Below are 19,532 nucleotides of genomic sequence, written 5' to 3' on the forward strand. Positions count from 1 at the left end.
TATTAGTTGTCTACTTTATATATAGTAGTGTGTATATGTGTTTTAATCTTTCGATAGTAAATTATTAAACAGAATATATCCCTGTGGCTCAGTTCAATTCGGTTTAGTCACTCAGTCGTGTCTGACTCTTTGTGACCCCATGAACCACAGCATGCCAGGGCTCCCTGTCCATCACCCAACTCCTGGAGTCTACCCAAACCCATGTCCATCAAGTCGGTAATGCCATCCAACTATGTCATCCTCTGTTGTCCCCTTCTCCTCCTGCCCTCAATCTTTCCCGGCATCAGGGTCTTTTCCAATGAGTCAGCTCTTCACATCAGGTGGCTGAAGTATTGAAGTTTTAGCTTCAGCATCAGTCCTTCCAATGAACACCCAGGACTGATCTCCTTTAGGGTAGACTGGTTGGATCTCCCTGCTGTCCAAGGGACTCTCAAGAGTCTTCTCCAACACCACAGTTTAAAAGCATCAATTCTTCAGCACTCAGCTTTCTTTATAGTCCAACTCTCACATCCATACATGACCACTGGAAAAACCATAGTCTTGACCAGATGGACCTATGTTGGCAAAGTAATGTCTCTGCTTTTTAATATGTTGTCTAGGTCGGTAATAACTTTCCTCCCAAGGAGTGTCTTTTAATTTTATGGCTGCAATCACCATCTGCAGTGATTTTGGAGACCAGAAAAATAAAGTCAGCCATTGTTTTCACTGTTTCCCCACCATGAAGTGTTGGGACCAGATGCCATGTTCTTAGTTTTCTGAATGTTGAGCCTTAAGCCAACTTGTTCACTCTCCTCCTTGCAGTTATTTATGTTTAAATCTCTGTCTGTCCCTGAATTTCACTGTAGGTTATTAAAGATCATGTCTTTGCTACAAAATCATAGCTAGAATTAGTACATTTCAACTCTTAAGAGAGGAGAAATACCATGAAATGTAACCTATTAATTCATAAAAATATTTATTAGAGCTTACTATATGGCAGCTACTCTTTTAATTTATGCACATCCAAAACATATAAGCAAACAAATTAAAAAAAACAGGTCTTGCTTAGAAGTAACTGCTATGTTAATGGGAGAAAGGAAACTAAGGTAATTAATAGTGTTAATGTAAAGTAAAATAAACTTCTATTTGAAATATTGGTTTTGTACTTAGAAAAAATTTAAAACTGAAATTAAAATATTTGAAATGGCAACCAGAGAGGAGTTTTTTAATATATGTATTGTTTTCAATTTTATAAATGTTTCAAATACTTTGATAATAACGTGAATATACAACATCACAATGCATAAAATCTGGCATATTTATTCAGTATAATTTTATTAATTGCACAAGTAGCAGACAACAGAATTAATAGATGATGTGACCAGAGTACTGAGTAATTAGAATGAGAATGTTAAAATTAGATCATTAACCGCCTGTCTTTTTGCCTAATGACTAGGTATCCACTGAAACTAGAAACAAAGGAAAGAATAATAAATCCAGTAAAGAGTTGTGTTTACTTGCACATAGTGAGTTTGTATAGTAGAAAGCTAAAAAAATGGAAGGGGACTTGGGAAAGATTATAATTTATATGGAATGCGGAGTTTACTTAGTTGGATTTACTGTTAACTGAAAAAAGATAAAACGAGCTACTGTACAAGCCTCTCTTACTTAAACATTGCTGTTCATTGTTAACATTCTCAAAAGGATAAAATCATGTACTGCCATGGAAATCTTACTGAATATCACAAGTTTTCACTGGTGATTGCAGATGTGATGCTTATTTCTAGTTTTCCCCTCTAGATCCAATCTCCATTTGTTGCCCTCCTCTGTGCCCTGGGGAGATGTGATCTTCATGAACTACATCAGGGAGCCCCTTTAACTCTAGCTTGCTCTTGCATTTTTTGACAAAAGGCATACACTTACAGTAACAAGGGAAAAGGGCAAATGAAGAAGTAGGGTATTTTTGTCAGTCTCTATCCCTCCAGAGTGGACAGGAGGTAGGTCTGTTCATCCTGTGGGCCCTCCCATATTTACACTCATTTTGGGGAAGCAGTTAACTACTCTGTGGACTGGCAGCTTCACACTTAGGAACCAGGAGTTTCTAGCACTGGGTGCTTCCACTTCATTTGATTTTTTTTATATCCTCTGTCACATCTTTGGGCTTCCGTGGTAGCTCAACTGGTAAAGAATCTTCTGCAATTCAGGAGAACTTGGTTTGATTCCTAGATGGGGAAGAAACGCTGGAGAAGGGATAGGCTACCTACTCCAGTGTTCTTGGGCTTCTCTGATGGCCCAGCTGGTAAAGAATCCACCGGCAGTGTGGGAGACCTGGGTTTGATCCCTGGGTTGAGAAGATCCCCTAGAGAAGGGAGCAGCTACGCACCTCAGTATTCTTGCCTGGAGAATTCTCTGGAATGTATAATCCATGTTGTCACAAAGAGTCAGACATGACTAAGCAAATTTCACTTTCATTGCATATTTTTGTTAGTTTTAGATTTATACACATATATTTTACAAAAATTTTCAAATCGTCAACAGAAAATTATCAACAGAAATTAGGTCTCATATGTAATATTTTGAATAACTGAAATATAAAGTAATGTAAATATCTTAAGGGATATTGTATCTCTTTCCTTAATGGGTATATTGCTTTAAAATTTACATGTATTGATTCAAAAATGGTATGTTATAAACTATGATGTATAATTAGAAGTATTTATAACTCCTACAAAAAAGATCTTCACAACCCAGATAACCATGAAGATGTGATCACTCACCTAGAGCCAGACGTTCTGGAATGCAAAGTCAAGTGGGCCTTAGGAAGCATCACTACAAACAAAGCTAGTGAAAGTAATGGAATTCCAGTTGAGCTATTTCAAATCCTCAAAGATGATGCTGTGAAACTGATGCACTCAATACGCCAGCAAATTCGGAAAGCTCTGTAGTGGCCACAGTTCTGGAAGAGGTCAGTTTCCATTCTAATCTCAAAGAAAAGCAATGCCAAAGAATGCTCAGACTATCACACAATTGCACTCATCTCACACACTAGCAAAGTAATGCTCAAAATTCTCCAAGCCAGGCTTCAACAGTACGTGAACCATGAACTTCCTGACATTTAAGCTGGATTTAGAAAAGGCAGAAGCCAAGATCAAACTGTCAACATCCATTGGATCATCAAAAAAGGAAAAGAGAGTTCCAGAAGAACACCTACTTCTACTTTATTGACTATGCCAAAGCCTTTAACTGTGTGGATCACAACAAACTGTGGAAAATTCTGAAAGAGATGGGAATATCAACCACCTGACCTGCCTACTGAGAAGTCTGTATGCAGGTCAAGAAGCAACAGTTAGAATTGGGCATGGAACAACAGACTGGTTCCAAATTGGGAAAGGAGTATTTCAAGGCTGTATATTGTCACCCTGCTTTTTTAACTTATATGCATAGAACATCATCAGAAATCCTGGACTGGATGAAGCACAATCTGGAATCAAGATTTTGGGGAGAAATATAAATAACCTCAGATATGCAAATGACGCCACCCTTATGGCAGAAAGTGAAGAGGAACTAAAGAGCCTCTTCATGAAAATGAAAGAGGAGAGTGAGAATGTTGACTTAAAGCTCAACATTCAGAAAAATAAGATCATGGCATCTGGTCCCATCACCTCATGGCAAATGAATGGAGAAACAGTAGAAACAGTGGCAGACTTTATGTTCTTGGGCTCCAAAATCACTGCAGATGGTGACTGCAGCCATGAAATTAAAAGACACTTGCTCCTTGGAAGAAAATTTATGACCAACCTAGACAGCATATTAAAAAGTAGAGACATCACTTTGCCAACAAAGATACGTCTAATCAAGGCTACGATTTTTCCAGTAGTCAAGTATGGATGTGAGAATTGGACTATAAAGAAGGCTGAGCACAGAAGAATTTATGCTTTTGAACTGTGATGTTGGAGAAGACTCTTGAGAGTCCCTTGGACTGCAAGGAGATCCAACCGGTCCATCCTAAAGGAAATCAGTCCTGGGTGTTGATTGGAAGGACTGATGCTGAAGCTGAAACTCCAATACTTTGGCCACCTGATGTGAAGAGCTGACTCATTGGAAAAGACCCTGATGCTGGGAAAGATTGAGGGCAGGAGGAAAAGGGGATGACATAGGATGAGATGGTTGGATGGCATCACCAACTCAATGTACATGAGTTTGAGGAAACTCTGGGAGTTTATGTGGACAGGGAGGCCTAGCATGCTGCAGCCCATGGGGTCGCAAAGGTTTGGACACGCCTGAGCGACTGAACTTGAAGTGATAACTCCTAAGCCCTAATGAAACTTACTGGGTAGGTTTCATATCTGATCACATTTAAAGTCTGTTACATAACAAAACAGTTATTTGATTCAGTATTTTGGGCTTCCCTGTGACTCAGATGTTAAAGAATCAGTCTGCAATGCAGGAGACCCAGGTAGATCTCTGGGTCCAGAAGATCCCCTGGAGAAGTGAATGGCTACCCACTACAGTATTCTTGCCTGGAGAATTCCATGGACAGAGGAGCCTGGTGGGCTACATTCCATGGGATTGTAAAGAATTGTACACAACTGAGTGACCAACACACTCACAACTGACAATTGATTAGGTCAAGTTAATTGTGGTAAGGTCATACTTTATCTAAACACTTAACAATATTTATATAATACATTTGTGAACTTTTTCAGTATTTCTTATCACAACTCACTATTATTCTGTTTTCAAATATAATATGATATAAATATCTGTGTGTGTGGTATATGTATTTGTTATCTATTATTGTATATGAAATTACCCCAAATTTATTGGTTTAAACATCAAATGTTTACTATCTCACAATTTCTATGTTAGGAATTTAAAGTGAATGGTTTTAGCTAGCAGTGTCCTGAAGTTGAAGTCCAGATATTGGACAGGGCTACAGTCACATGAAGGCCCAACTGGTGTTGAAGGATCTATTTCATTTCATACTTCCTCCTTGGCTACTGGCAGGAGGCTTCAGTTCCCCACCTCATAGACCTCTCCCTAAAACATGGCAGCTGACTTCTTTCTGAAGCTCCCTAGAGCAAATAGGCAAAGAGGTAAAAAGGAAAGAATTAGAGACAGAAGCCAAAATGTCTGAAGTTACATATTATTTCTTCTGTCATATTCTATAGCCATATACACCAGTGCTGACTCAGTGTTTACAGGGACAACACAAAGACATGAATATCAGCAAGCAGAGATCATTGGGTCATCTTGGAGACTGGCTAACACAGCAAGTAACATTTATAACAACATACATTTCATCAGACATCAAGGCATGAAAATACCAGTAGTTCTCAGGTCAGAGAATAATGCAGCATGTTGCTATTTGAGTTTAAAATTCCTTGATAACGGTGCAAAGAATCCTGCAATACAAAAAAAAAGAAAAAAAATTGTACAGGCAATGGGATTCAGTTAGAGAGATGGTGCTACATTGTATTCTATGTTACCTCTTTATAGTCTCAAATGATAGTTAATGGGATTTTTCTGGGAATATGCTGATCGTGTACAAAGGACAGAAAATTTATATGCTTCTATCATCATCATTCTACAGATATGGTATGAATCAAGCTGAGTAAAATATTAATAAATCTATAGGACCTTTAGCATTTCCATAAAAATGTGTAAATTATGAAAAACATGCCTTTTAGTTATTAAAGTTTTGCCTGTTTTATTTTACCCCATGTCTTTAAGAACTCATTGTTTTTATTCATTTAGCTCAAAAACTTTTAAAAATAAGTTTATAAGATAAGAGGTTTTATATATCTAATAAATTTTAAGAAATAAAGGTTTTTTTTCTGTTTTTTTTTCATTTATTTTTATTAGTTGGAGGCTAATTACTTTACAATATTGTAGTGGGTTTTGTCATACATTGACATGAATCAGCCATGGATTTACATGTATTCCCCATCCCGATCCCCCCTCCCACCTCCCTCTCTACCCAATCCCTCTGAGTCTTCCCAGTGCACCAGGCCCGAGTACTTGTCTCATGCATCCAACCTGGGCTGGTGATCTGTTTCACTATAGATAATATACATGTTTTAATGCTATTCTCTCGAAACATCCCACCCTCACCTTCTCCCAGAGTCCAAATGTCTGTTCAGTACAAATAAATAAAGGTTTTTAAACTTAACACTCTTCCTCTAAGCATGAAATTTGTTTTTCTCTTGTGACTGTTTCACTACATATTTATTGAATCTCTTATTTTCACAGTAACTAACATATTAACATAGTCAAGGGGGTTCAGTATCACGGTAATCAAAGTCTATGTCCCAACCAGTAATGCTGAAGACTAAAGTTGAATGGTTCTATGAAGACCTAAAAGACCTTTTAGAACTAACACCCAAAAAGGATGTCCTTTTCATTATAGGGGACTGGAATGCAAAAGTAGCAAGTCAAGAAACATCTGGAGTAGCAGGCAAATTTGGCCTTGGAGTACAGAATTAAGCAGGGAAAAGGCTAGTAGGGTTTTGCCAAGAGAACACACTTGTCATAGCAAACACCCTCCTCCAACAACACAAAAAAAGACTCTACACATGGACATCACCAGATGGTCAACACCGAAATCAGACTGATTATATTCTTTGCAGCCAAAGATGGAGAAGCTCTATAAGTCAACAATAACAAGACTGGGAGCTGACTGTGGCTCAGATCATGAACACCTTATTGTTAAATTCAGAATTAAATTGAAGAAAGTAGCGAAAACCACTAGACCATTCAAGTATGACCTAAGTCAAATCCCTTATGATTATACAGTGGAAGTGAGAAATAGATTTAAGGGACTAGATCTGATAGAGTACCTGGTGAACTATGGTCAGAGGTTCGTAACATTGTACAGAAGACAGGGAGCAAAACCATCTCCTAGAAAAAGAAATGCAAAAAAACAAAATGGCTATCTGAGAAAGCCTTACAAATAGCTGTGAAAGAAGAGAAGTGGAAAGCAAAGGAGAAAAGGAAAAATATACCAATTTGAATGCAGATTTCCAAAGAATAGCAAGGAGAGATAAGAAAGCCTTCATCCGTGATAAGTGCAAAAAAATAAAGGAAAACAATAGAATGGGAAAGACTAGAGATCTCTTCAAAAAAATTAGAGATACCAAGGTAACATTTCATGCAAAGATGGGCTCAATAAAGACAGAAATTGTATGGACCTAACAGAAGCAGAAGATATTAAGAAGAGGTGGCAAGGATACACAGAAGAACTGTACAAAAAAGATCTTCACGACCCAGATAATAACGATGGTGTGTTCACCCAGCTAGAGCCAGACATCCTGGAAAGTCAAGTCAAGTGGGCCTTAGGAAGCATCAGTACCAACAAAGCTAGTGGAGGTGATGAAATCCAGTTGAGCTATTTCAAATCCTGAAAGATGATGCTGTGAAAGTGCTGCACTCAGTATGTCAGCAAATTTGGAAACCTCAGCAGTGGCCACAGAAATGGAAAATGTCAGTATTCACTCCAATGCCTAAGAAAGCCAGTACCAAAGAATGCTCAAACTACTGCACAATTGCACTCATCTCACATGCTAGTAAAGTAATGCTTAAAATTCTCCAAGCTAGACTTCAGGAATATGTGAACCATGAATTTCCAGATGTTCAAGCTTGTTTTAGAAAAGGCAGAGGAACCAGAGATCAAATTGCCAATATCTGCTGGATCACTGAAAAAGCAAGAGAGTTCCAGAAAAACATCTAATTCTGCTTTACTGACTATGCCAAAGCCTTTGACTATGTGGATCACAACAAACTATGGAAAACTTTTCAAGAGATGGGGATACCAGACTACCTAACCTGCCTCTTGAGAAATCTGTATGCAGGTCAGAAAGTAACAGTTAGAACTGGACATGGAACAACACAGTGGTTCCAAATAGGAAAAGGAGTACGTCAAGGCTGTATATTGTCACACTGCTTATTTAACTTATATGCAGAGTACATCGTGAGATATACTGGGCTGGATGAAGCACAAATTAGAATCAAGATTGCTGGGAGAAATATCAATAACCTCAGATATGCAGATGACACCACCTTTATGGCAGACATTGAAGAGGAACTAAAGAGCCTTTTGATGAAAGTGAAAGAAGAGAGTGAAAATGTAATTTAAAGCTCAACATTCACAAAACTAACATCATGGCATCTGGCCCCATCACTTTGAAAAGTTGTTGCTGAATCACGCAAAGATGCTGGGGTTCTTGGCCTCCAGAGGAGAAGAATTCAATCTGGGGCCAGAGATGAGGCTGGATTGCTCAGAGCTTTTGTGTAATAAAGTTTTATTAAAGTATAAAGGAAATAGAGAAAGCTTCTGACATAGACATCAGAAGGGGGTGGAAAGAGTACGGACTTGCTAGTGTTAGCAATGGAGTTATATACTCTCCAGTGAATCCAAAGAATGTCTGGAGGTTGTTAAAGACCTCACCAGACCTACTCCCATAATTCACATTTTAAGATAACAGTATTAGCCAGAAGGTTTAATCCAAAGACTGTCCTCAGACAGGATGCATCCTTGTAAAGACCAGACCTACTCCCATAATTTATGTTTTAAGATAACAGAATTAGCCAGAGGGTTTAATCCAGAGACTGTCCTCAGGAAGGATACATTATTGTTATATAATCCCAAGGAATGTAGAGGAAAAAAAGTTACAATTTGTCCTTTCTTTCTCCTTGAGTATTCCAGACCTCTCTCTTTGAAGACCCCTAGACTTCTTATCAATCTGCCTAGGAAATGACTCTTTCAACTTCATGGCAAATAGATGGGGAAACAGGGGAAACAGTGGTTGACTTTATTTTGGGGGGCTCCAAAATCACTGCAGATGGTGATGGCAGCCATGAAATTAAAAGATGCTTACTCCTTGGAAGGAACGTTATGACCAACCTAGACAGCATATTAAAAACCAGAGACATTACTTTGCCAACAAAGGTCTGTCTAGGCAAGGCTATGGTTTTTCCAGTGGTCATGTATGGATGTGAGAGTTGGACTATAAAGAAAGCTGAGTGCCAAAGAGTTCATGTTTTTGAACTGTGGTGTTGGAGAAGACTCTTAAGAGTCCCTTGGACTGCAAGGAGATCCAACCAGTCCATCCTAAAAGAGTTCAGTCCTGGGTGTTCATTGGAAGAACTGATGATGAAGCTGAAACTCCAGTACTTTGGCCACCTGGTGCAAAGAGCTGACTCATTTGAAAAGACCCTGATGCTGAGAAAGATTGAGGGCAGGATGGAGAAGGGGATGACAGAGAATGAGATTGTTGGATGGCATCACCAACTAGATGGACATTAGTTTGAGTAAACTCCGGGTGTAGGTGATGGACAGGGAGGTCTGGCGTGCTGCAGTTCATGGAGTCGTGAAAGTTGGGTATGACTGAGAGACTGAACTGAACTGAACTGAAGGGGTTCTTTGCTTTGACATTGCAAGTAACTTTAAATGAGCAACTCAAGTTAATTTAGTACAACTAGGTTTCTGTGTGTGTGTGTTTGATCAGTCATGTCCAAATCTGTGACCCCATGGACTGTAGCCCACCAGGCTTCTCTGTCCATTTGATTTTCCAGGCAAGAATACTGGACTGGGTTGTCATTTCCTGCTCCAGGGGATCTTCCTGACCCAGGAACCAAACCCGCTTCTCTTCTGTCTCCTGCACTTGTAGGTGGGCTCTTTACCATTCTGACACCTGGGAAACCCAAGGAATGTTTGTTTGTTTGTTTGTTTGTTTGTTTTTAATTCATGAGAAATTATTCTTCTAAGAAGTTTACTATTATTTTCTAAGATAGAAGTAAATATTTATCTTAGATATTTAAGGTATTGATAAAGCCAGGTTCTCATTTTTTTTTTTCTGTAAGTTAATGATTTTTAATAAAGTTGGTTTCAGACTTAAACACATAACAGGCAAAAATGCAGCATCTATTATTGAAATGTGACATCGCAGCACAGTTCTGTGAGGTACTGGAAATATTCTGAAAGAAGTACTGAGAAATACATATATTGGACCCAAGTTTTCCCAGATCCGTGTTATTTACTAGGAAATGTTTCAAGTGAATTTATGCTTATAGTTAATATTTCCAAAACTAAGCAGTGCACATTTGTCTGAAAAACATATTAAGGGCTTTTCTCAATGATTGAGAAACTTAATTCCTTCATCCACTCATTCAGTGCACAATTATTGAGTATTTTAATATTAGGCCTTATGTCAGGAACTGGATATAGAATACTGTTTGGAAATCTCAATACATATTATCTACTCTCAAGAATTGTACAGACTAAGAAATGTAGAGAACGTAAATAACAAACATTGCAAAATTCAAGCTATTATATTATAAGGACATAAATAGTTACTTTTATAGTTGATGAAATAATAAGCAAATTTTGCTATTGATAGGGGTATTCTCACTTGGCAGATGACATTTAAACTGAAACCTGAAGTATGAGAAATGCTGCCTTGGAGGATCTGGGTAAAGAGCATTCTTGGCAAGGAGAGCAGCCAGTGCAAAAATTATGGTATATTTTATGAACATAAACAGTCATGTGTAATGAATGCAGAGGAGAATGCCATGAAATGAGGTTTGGATTGATATAGTAAAACAACACCTTACTGAGGTTTGTAAGTCACTTAGTGTGTATTGGTTTCCTAGGATTTCTGTTACAAATTACCACAAATTTGGTGGCTAAAAAATATATAAATTTATTCTTTGACAGTTCTAACAGATGGAAATCTGAAATCAAGGTGTCTGCAGAACCACACTCCCTCTAAGGATGCTAAGGAAGCATTCATCCCTCCTACCTTTTGGTGATTGCCGGAGTTCCTTTCATTCCTTGACTTGTGATTATCTTCCAGTCTGCTTGCATCATCAGCTCACCTTCTCCTATGACTCCTTGTGCCCCAAATCTTTTCTTATAATGCCAGTCATTGCATTAAAATCCACTCTAAATCCAGAAGGGTCTTATTTGAAAATTTTAGCTTAATTACATCTGAAAATACCTATTTTCAAAAAGATCATACTTACAGATAGAGGGAGTTAGGGCTTGGGCATATCTTTTGGGGGGCCACACCTTAACCTACTACACTAAGAGTCCCAAGTTATTCTGAATAATATGAGCAGCCATTGAAAATGTATAAGCAAGAAACTAAAATTTATAAGCAGGAAACTATTAATATAGATTTAATAAAAATAGCTCTTTTAACTGCTATGTAGGAAAAAGTGGTACTATAAAAAGCAAGAGAAGAATCTATTTAGGGAGCTGCTTTCACAGTTTAGATGAGCAACTACAATGGCCAATGGCTCAAACTAGAGTATTACCAGTGGAGTTAAAAAGTATATAGATTCAAGATATATTCTGAAGGTAAAATAATTAGTATTTAGCAGTGGATACTATAGTCCATGTGTCAAGGTAAGGAATAAGAGAGAATAAAAGATGATTATCACATTTCTGATTTGAACATCTCAGTGAGTAACACTAACTGAAATGGAGATAACAGGTTTATCTAGTCTCTAAAAATATTTATTTCCAAGACATTTTACTTTACAGCCAATAATAGAATATAAAATTAATGTAATTTTACTTACCAGAATTAGTTAACTAAATATTGGACCAAATTAGATTCAACTTTCTAGATGAGTAATATGTAATTTTTTAAAAGAAAATATACAGCTCTAATGGATATTTGCATTAAAGCAGAGTGATGTTCCTAATTTACAAATAGGGATTAGACAAAATAGGAATCATATTTAATTCAATTATTTAGATATTTAATTCATAAAGAAAAGTGGGTTATTTCTTAGAACATAACTGGGTGGTCAAATTCTATTGATGTTTAATGTTTTGAGGAAGCTAATGTCCTGTTTAAGGCAACCACAGTGGGCTTTATGTAGCTTTCATGCAGATAATAAGTACAAACTCACATGCAAGTTGCAGTCAAAGAAAACATTAAGTGTATGAAAATTTCTACTCTCAACACACTGTTGTGTCAACTACCCCAGTAAATAAGCCAGTGAGAACACATCATCACCTAGAATTCTTGCTTTCCTCCAAGGGACTTATTCAAAACAAGCTTTTCCAACTTCCTCCTTTTCTCTATAAAATAAAGTTCCTCTTTGATGGACTTGCCTATGGCTTTTTCTATAGTCTGCTTGTCCCAAATTGAAATACTTTCCCAAATGAACCCATTTTTCTGGTTAAAAAAAAAAACAAAAAACCCCACTGTGGCCATGAAAACAAAAGATATACTTTCAGTAATATTTCACTATTCATAATATGTTAAATATTTACATTTATGGGTAATAGTTCTTAATTATCTTTAATAAAAGTGTGAGTTTAGAAAGCCCTATAGCAAATCCATTAACAGAGTTTATTTTAGGTAAGTCTCTTATTAAAAGCCCCAGTCCATCTTAAAGGGAGGCTTGGAAACCAACAGATTAGAATTAAAATATGAACAGAATACAGCTATCAAACTACAATAATACCATCACCTCCTTAGCTATAAAATTAAGATATTCCTGATGCTTATCTTAGGTCATGTTCCCTTGAAGTAGAGTTTGATATGAAAATTCAGATGTGAAAATTTATATTTTACTTCCTGATACTCACTTTCATTAAAACTGTGTCTCTGGCTTCCATATATTCTGGATATTTTAATCATAATGGACTACCAAACTCTTTCAGAATTGCCTCTCTTTTGTAGGAGTACACTTTACCCTCTTTAGAACCCTCTTAATTTTATAAAGTAGCTTTTTCATGTACCATTGTTCCACATTTAGCTTGTCACAAGGAATTCACTGATAATTTTTTTAAAGTTAGGACTTCGATAGCAGTCCAGTGGTTAAGAATTAGCCTGTCAGTTGAGAGGACATGGATTGGATCCGTGCTGTAAGATTCCACATGCCTGCAGGATGGCTAAGCCAGTGCACCGCAACTGAGCCAATGCTCTAGAACCCTTGAGCTACAACTACTAAAACCTGCGGGCCTAGAGCCTGTGCTCTACATGAGAAGCCCACACACCACAAGCAGAGAGTAGCCCCTGCTCACTAAACTAAAGAAAACTCACCTAGCAACCAAGACACAGGTCAGCCAAAAATAAATATACATTTTTTAATTAAAAAAATTTATATATACTATTGAATATTTATACTATTTTTATTCAAATTTTAGCTTTTCTTAGCATATTTTTCCTATTGAGTATTATTTCAACAATTATCAATAAGACTTTGTCAGAAAACCAAATATTGGTGGTGATAAAGGAATGTGAAATATGTTAGCAAGAAAAATGTTGGCTAATACTAATAAACACATAATTGAAATAACCTCTTTTGTATAACATTTATGTACTAGACTGTATTATACTATAAAAAATGTATAACATTATGAGAAACAGTTTTGGTTTTTAAAACTGAGACATAGTGGCAAACATATGTAATACTACCATTACTAATTTAAGTTCAGAATCTGAGGCAGTGTCGTGTGTTTTTCACTTGCCATAAAACACTAGTATCTCCTTGTCTGCACTTACTACCTTCTGTGATCCATGACTTAGCATTTCTTTCTGAATATCTAATAATGTATATACCGCAGACAGTCAGTTTACTTTTTGGAATCCCAACTTAACTGGAATCAGGAGATGGTTCTAGGAACTTAATTATGAAGTATGCCTTAGAGTTTGTGGCTGCATCATTCTATCTTCACAAGTACTTTTCTGAACTTTGTAGATGAAACTAGGAATTTAGGGTATAAACAAGGAACCTCCCTTGCCAGGTAGCCCACTGGCAGCTTATGAAACCAGATTTTCAATTAATTGTAAATGGACAGGATGGATTATAGCAAGAGGGAAGATAAAGCTAATGAAAACTCAATAATAGTTTAAGACTGATGTATTAGTTAAATAAACATTAAAATATGTATGGTTTCTCTGAAAACATGAAAAAACAAAAATAACGATGTGCCAAATATGAATGTTATCAGAAATCAACACAGCAGACCTAATATAAATAGTCAAAACTTTCTTGAACACAGAACACAGAAAGCAAGTTTCTGTGCATTTAGAAATCCACTGGATTCATTCCACTGGATAAGATAAAGAATGTGTCAATCATTTTGCTCTTCGAACATGCCTCTCCTCTTAGTTCTTCCATACAGTTCAATTTATACTATCCTCTGAAAGATATATGCGTCATTTTTCTCCTCAGTCTTCCTTGAGCACATGCATACATCTCATTTTCATCTTTACAAAGTGGTAAAGCTGATTACATATGCTGTTTTTTTTAATCCTAAGTAGTTTTTGTACAAAATATACCAAACATAGTCTTCATTAATGATGTAGGTGAAACAAAATTTTGCCTTTAACCTCTTGGATGTTAAACCCCTTTAACTTTTATCCAGATGTGCCTGAGAATTAAATTGACATAAAACAGATAGATTAAAACCCCCTGATACTGGTAAAGTTTAAAGACAGTAGGAGAAGGGGATGACAATGGATGAGACGGTTGGATGGCATCACTGACTCAATGGACATGAGTTTGAGCAAGCTCTGGGAGATGGTAAAGGACAGGGAAGCCTGGCGTGCTGCAGTCCGTGGGATCACAGAGTCGAACATGACTGAGAGACAGAACAACAACAAAAGATAGATTTAATAAGAGAAAAGCATACATATTTATGTAAGTTGTGACAGAGGAGCCCTTAAAAGGAAATGAAAAAAGACCCCAAAAAATGGCAAAAATCTAACTACATTTATACTAGTTTGAACAAAGAGAGACAATTGTAGAAAAGTAACTGAAATATATGGGGAGGTTAAAACAAGATGATAATTATTTTAACAAAGTTTTAAGCCGGTAGGAACATGAAACGTCTTGTAGTTGTCTGAAGATTCTTCAATTGCTATGTCAAGTGCACAGATATTTCTATTTCTTCATATAATGAAGATCAGGGATCTAAAATTATCCAAAAATCTAGAGAGGCACCAATTGTCCCTGTTGGAATGGCAGGTTTTGCAGCAATTTTGCATATGGATTATACAGACTGAAGAGCAGGGGAAATACTAAAATGTCTATTCACCTGATCCACATGCATGTGGCAGCCCAAGGCTTTGTTGTGACAGCAATGACTCTATGATGCAATGGCCTAGTTCCTGTATCAAGAATTCTGGGCAAAACCTAAACCTTAGAAGAGGAATGCTATCTTGGTCTTGGTGGTGGTGGAGCTTGCTTAGTTAGACATCTCATATTGAAGTTAATATGTTTATGTTGAAAATAAATTGTTTGGGTCAGACAAGAACATGGTAATTTGAATATTGGTTTCCTTTCTGGTTTCCTTAATTTGCATAATGACCAAGTTACTGGTGACTAGTTCAGTAGCTAGATCATTCAGGGGAGTCAGATCAGCACAAAAGTAACGTCACTTTTAAATACACTTGATAATGGTACCTGTCCACCTTCTTAAACTCTTCTCTTGGAATTAGTTCCAAAGAAGACCACTTGCTAATCCTGAAAATGCTCCCAGTTGCTGCAGAATATCATATGCTTTTGATGCAATGTCGGAAGCGTATTTACCCCAGTTAATTTAACTTTCTGACTTTCTTGTAGACTGAGTACTGTTTTTTTGTTTGTTTGTTTGTTTGTTTTTGTTGTTCTTATTTTTCCCCCCAATTACTGAGTACTGTTTTAAGGGCTGGTTTGCTCTTGAGGAACCCTTTCAGAACAGAGCATGGAATACGAACTTTTTCAACCTCCCTGAAAGTCTGTGTGTTTTTAAGCCAAACCTAAAAAGCTGGTGACAGAGCCACTTTGAAGTAGTATTTATTTTAGAATCATAGTTGTGGACCTGAGAATAACTTATATTGTAGATCCCTTTTAGCTCTTTTGTAATTGCAGAATTATATTCTGCTGCTGCTGCTAACTTGCTTCAGTTGTGGCCGACTCTGTGCGACCCCGTAGACGGCAGCCCACCAGGCTCCCCCGTCCCTGGGATTCTCCAGGCAAGAACACTGGAGTGGGTTGCCGTTTCCTTCTCCAATGCATGAAAGTGAAAAGTGTAAGTGAAGTCGTTCAGTCATGTCTGACTCTTAGCGACCCGATGGACCGCGGCCCACCAGGCTCCTCCGTCCATGGGATTTTCCAGGCAAGAGTACTGGAGTAGGGTGCCATTGCCTTCTCCGTTTGCTGCTATTATATTAGAATAACTTTAAATGTTATTTTTAAACAAATGTATGTTTTAAGTGCTAATGCAAAGGTAAATGAAAAACACTTTTAAATGTGTGCAGTGGATTTATTTTCTCTGAAAGAATCATCAACTAAATAAAATGGCTATAATGGAATTGATTGATGAGCAAGCTGGTTTGGTCAGACCTTACACAAACTTTTGGTATATCACAGAATGCTTTGCTGTACTTGTGAAATTCTCTTGTCTAATCTGAATTTACATTCCATGGTGATAACATAGTAAATGTAGTGTTATTAAAGTAAGTGAACCCATTAAAAAAATTATTTTAACAAAGTCTGTTTATTCTCTTCAGCATTCTTATTTTCTCTCAGCTTTGATTCCCAGTCGAAAAATATTTCTTTTCTCCTAGTATATGGAACACATCTTTCACATGGGAGTTTTTAATCTCTTGTTTCAGGAAGAAAAGGATATTTGAATGCTCACTCTTCTTGCATCTACTGTTTTTAGTGCCTTTAGCTCAAACTAATTCTTATGCCAAAGTGACATATTTTGAGGTGGGATATTCTTCTACCCTTCAATGTCTTACAATGTAGTAAACTTTGATTGATTGAATATGCTAATCTCATATCAAGCTCAATGTCTTACTCTCTAAATTAGTTGGATAAAATAGAGACACCTTAACACATCGGTCTGTTTTTACCACTGTAATAGAATCAAAGAATTATTTTACTAAAGCCTTTTTCCCCTAGCAGATAATGAAAACTTGTAGCTATTTTTCCAAACAAACCTCTCTACACATCATTTACTTTCTCAGATGCAAAGTTGACATCACTATTAAACATCTGTACAGTGGAGCAATATGTTTTAAATTACTTACAGCACTGTTAGAAACTTGGATCATCATTCCTAGTAGCTGTCTGCACAGTAACCAGCTATCATGTGCAGGCAGACAGGCTTGTTACAATTAATGAGTTTGATCCTTCCAGCAATTGCTTCAGACATTATATCTCATTCTTAAGAGAGTCTCTATAAAATACCATGTTCTTGAAGTTCAGAAACATTTGAAAATTCTTTATGGAGTGCTAGTAAATCCTTTGTTTAAAAAAAAAAAAAGTGAGAGAAAGAAAAAGAGAAAAAAGTAAAAAAAAAAAATTCATATAGGTGCAATTTTGGATCCTTATAGATAGAAAACTCCCTGACTGACTTCTGGTATTTTTTGAATGATTAAAAAAACAGACTGTATGTTATTGATAAACTAAGGCTAATTCAAATGTTGAAAAGTCCTTTCTGGTAAGTGATGTTTTATTTGATTTGTAATGATGAATTATTGATACAATAACTGAGACATTCTACTAGCATTTTTGACATGGGAAAACAATTAGCTCTGATATGCAATCTATTAACATAAATGCCCATAATGGCCAATATAGAATATTAAGCATTCTGGGTTTAATAAATGTTCCACATAGTATAGCATATAGAAGTCATGGTAGTAAGAATATAAAAGGAAGCTTAACTTAAAATAATGGGTTATACTCATGGGCAGTCAATGGGAAAGGTTAGGGATATTAAATTTTGTACATAAAGGTTCTCTAAAGCAGATATAGTATTTTATGAATATACATAATTTCCCTAAATGTATGTTAAAGAATATAATTTCTCTAAATATTATCTAATCCTCAGAAATTAAAAAGTATAGAAGTCTTACAAATATTAGTAATGTGATTAAGATGAGAACTGTATAATACAATTAAATTATGCTACCTTTTCTCTTATAAATAAAAAAGCCCAGTGTTAACAGTCAGCTAAAGTGAGAAAGCCAAGCCAAAGTTTACATTTCCTTACATCATAGAATTTTTAACTTAAGTAATCTGGATGGTTACATAATGTTATGGTCTTTTATTCCCTTAACATATCTAAGAAAATATTTAACATATAACATATAAAGGATATTTATAAAATACAAACAATTGAATATTGAAAATTATGAGAACACAATGCAATTTTAAAAGGATGTTATTGACTTGTACTTGGTTTTTAAAGGAATTTTGTAAATGAAGACAATGATAATTACCGTATGATAAATCACATGTGCTGATCTCTCTCCATTATGGCCCTGATGGTTTTGTAGTTAGTGGCATCATAATTTTCAGTACCTTTCTGTTTATATTTCTAGTAGGCTATGTGAGTTGAAATATTTAATGCATTAATTATTGCACACTATCCAGTGGTGTGATGGTTAATTTATGTATCAACTTGACTGGATTAAGGGGTTCCCAGATATTTGGCTAAACATTATCATTGAGTAAGATTTCCCAGGTGGCTCAGTGGTAAAGAATTTGCATGTCAATGCAGGAGATGCAAGAGACACGGTCTTGAGGTTTCCATCTCTGGGTTGAGAAGATCCCCTGGAGAAGGAAATGGCAACCCACTCCAGTATTCTTGCCTGGGAAATCCCTTGGACAGAGGAGCCTGATGGGTTCCAGTGCCCTGGGTGGGTATTACTGAGTATTTCTGTGAGGGTATCTTCAGATGAGATTAGCATTTGAATCAGTAAACTGAACAGAGGAGATTGCCCTCTGTTGAGGGCATTGCCCTCTGTTCAGGAGATTGTAGGTGAGAAACATTTAGTTGATTGAGGGCCTAAATAGAACAAAAAGCAGAGGAAAGGAAAATTTGCTCTTTTCTTGATAGCTTAAGCTAGAACGTTGGTTTTTCTCCTCCACTTGGACTGGGACCTACACAACAGTTCTCTTTGATTTTCAAGCCTCAAACTTGAACTATTACTCCAGGTTTGCTAAGTAGACTCTGCAAACAACCTAATTGGCATTTGGGCAGGAAATTTCAAGTTCTCTATATTCAGAGTATGACCAAGCCTGAGTTTTTTCTTTTACTTTTCTTTTCCTTTTTTTTTTTTTTTTTTTTATGGAGGGAAATAGTCAGAAGAAGGTTTTTCTCAATAAATAAACAAAAACAATGAAGTCAATCACAAAGAAAATTATTTTTTATGTTTGATCAAATAAAACTAAAATATTTCTGTATATTTAAAACCCCAACAATAATAGAATTTCCAAAGACAAACAGAAAACTAAGTTAAATATGACAAAAATACAAATGCTTTAACAAAAATTTGAGGAGATAATTTCATTTAAAGATGAAAATGAATAAAATGTGTATGAGTTAACCCTAACTAATAAACAGCTGAAGATTATGGTGGCTCAGACAGTTAAGAATCTTCCTGCAAATACAGGAGACCCAGGTTTGATTCCTGTGTTAGAAAGATCCCCTGGAGAAGGAAATGGTAATCCACTCTAGTATTCTTGCCTTGAGAATCCTTTGGACAGAGGAGTCCATGGGGTCACAAGGAGTCAGAGACAACTGAGTGACT

At 36.4% G+C, this 19,532-nt stretch overlaps 1 pseudogene; it reads left to right on the top strand.

The window, feature by feature from the left end:
• The first annotated feature begins 7,967 nt into the window (after positions 1-7,967).
• On the top strand, positions 7,968-15,149 carry LOC110147830 (HIG1 domain family member 1A, mitochondrial-like; annotated as a pseudogene).
• Positions 15,150-19,532: the final 4,383 nt, after the last annotated feature.

This window comes from Odocoileus virginianus, chromosome 3 (genome assembly GCF_023699985.2).
Source record: "Odocoileus virginianus isolate 20LAN1187 ecotype Illinois chromosome 3, Ovbor_1.2, whole genome shotgun sequence".
Lineage (NCBI taxonomy): Eukaryota > Metazoa > Chordata > Mammalia > Artiodactyla > Cervidae > Odocoileus > Odocoileus virginianus.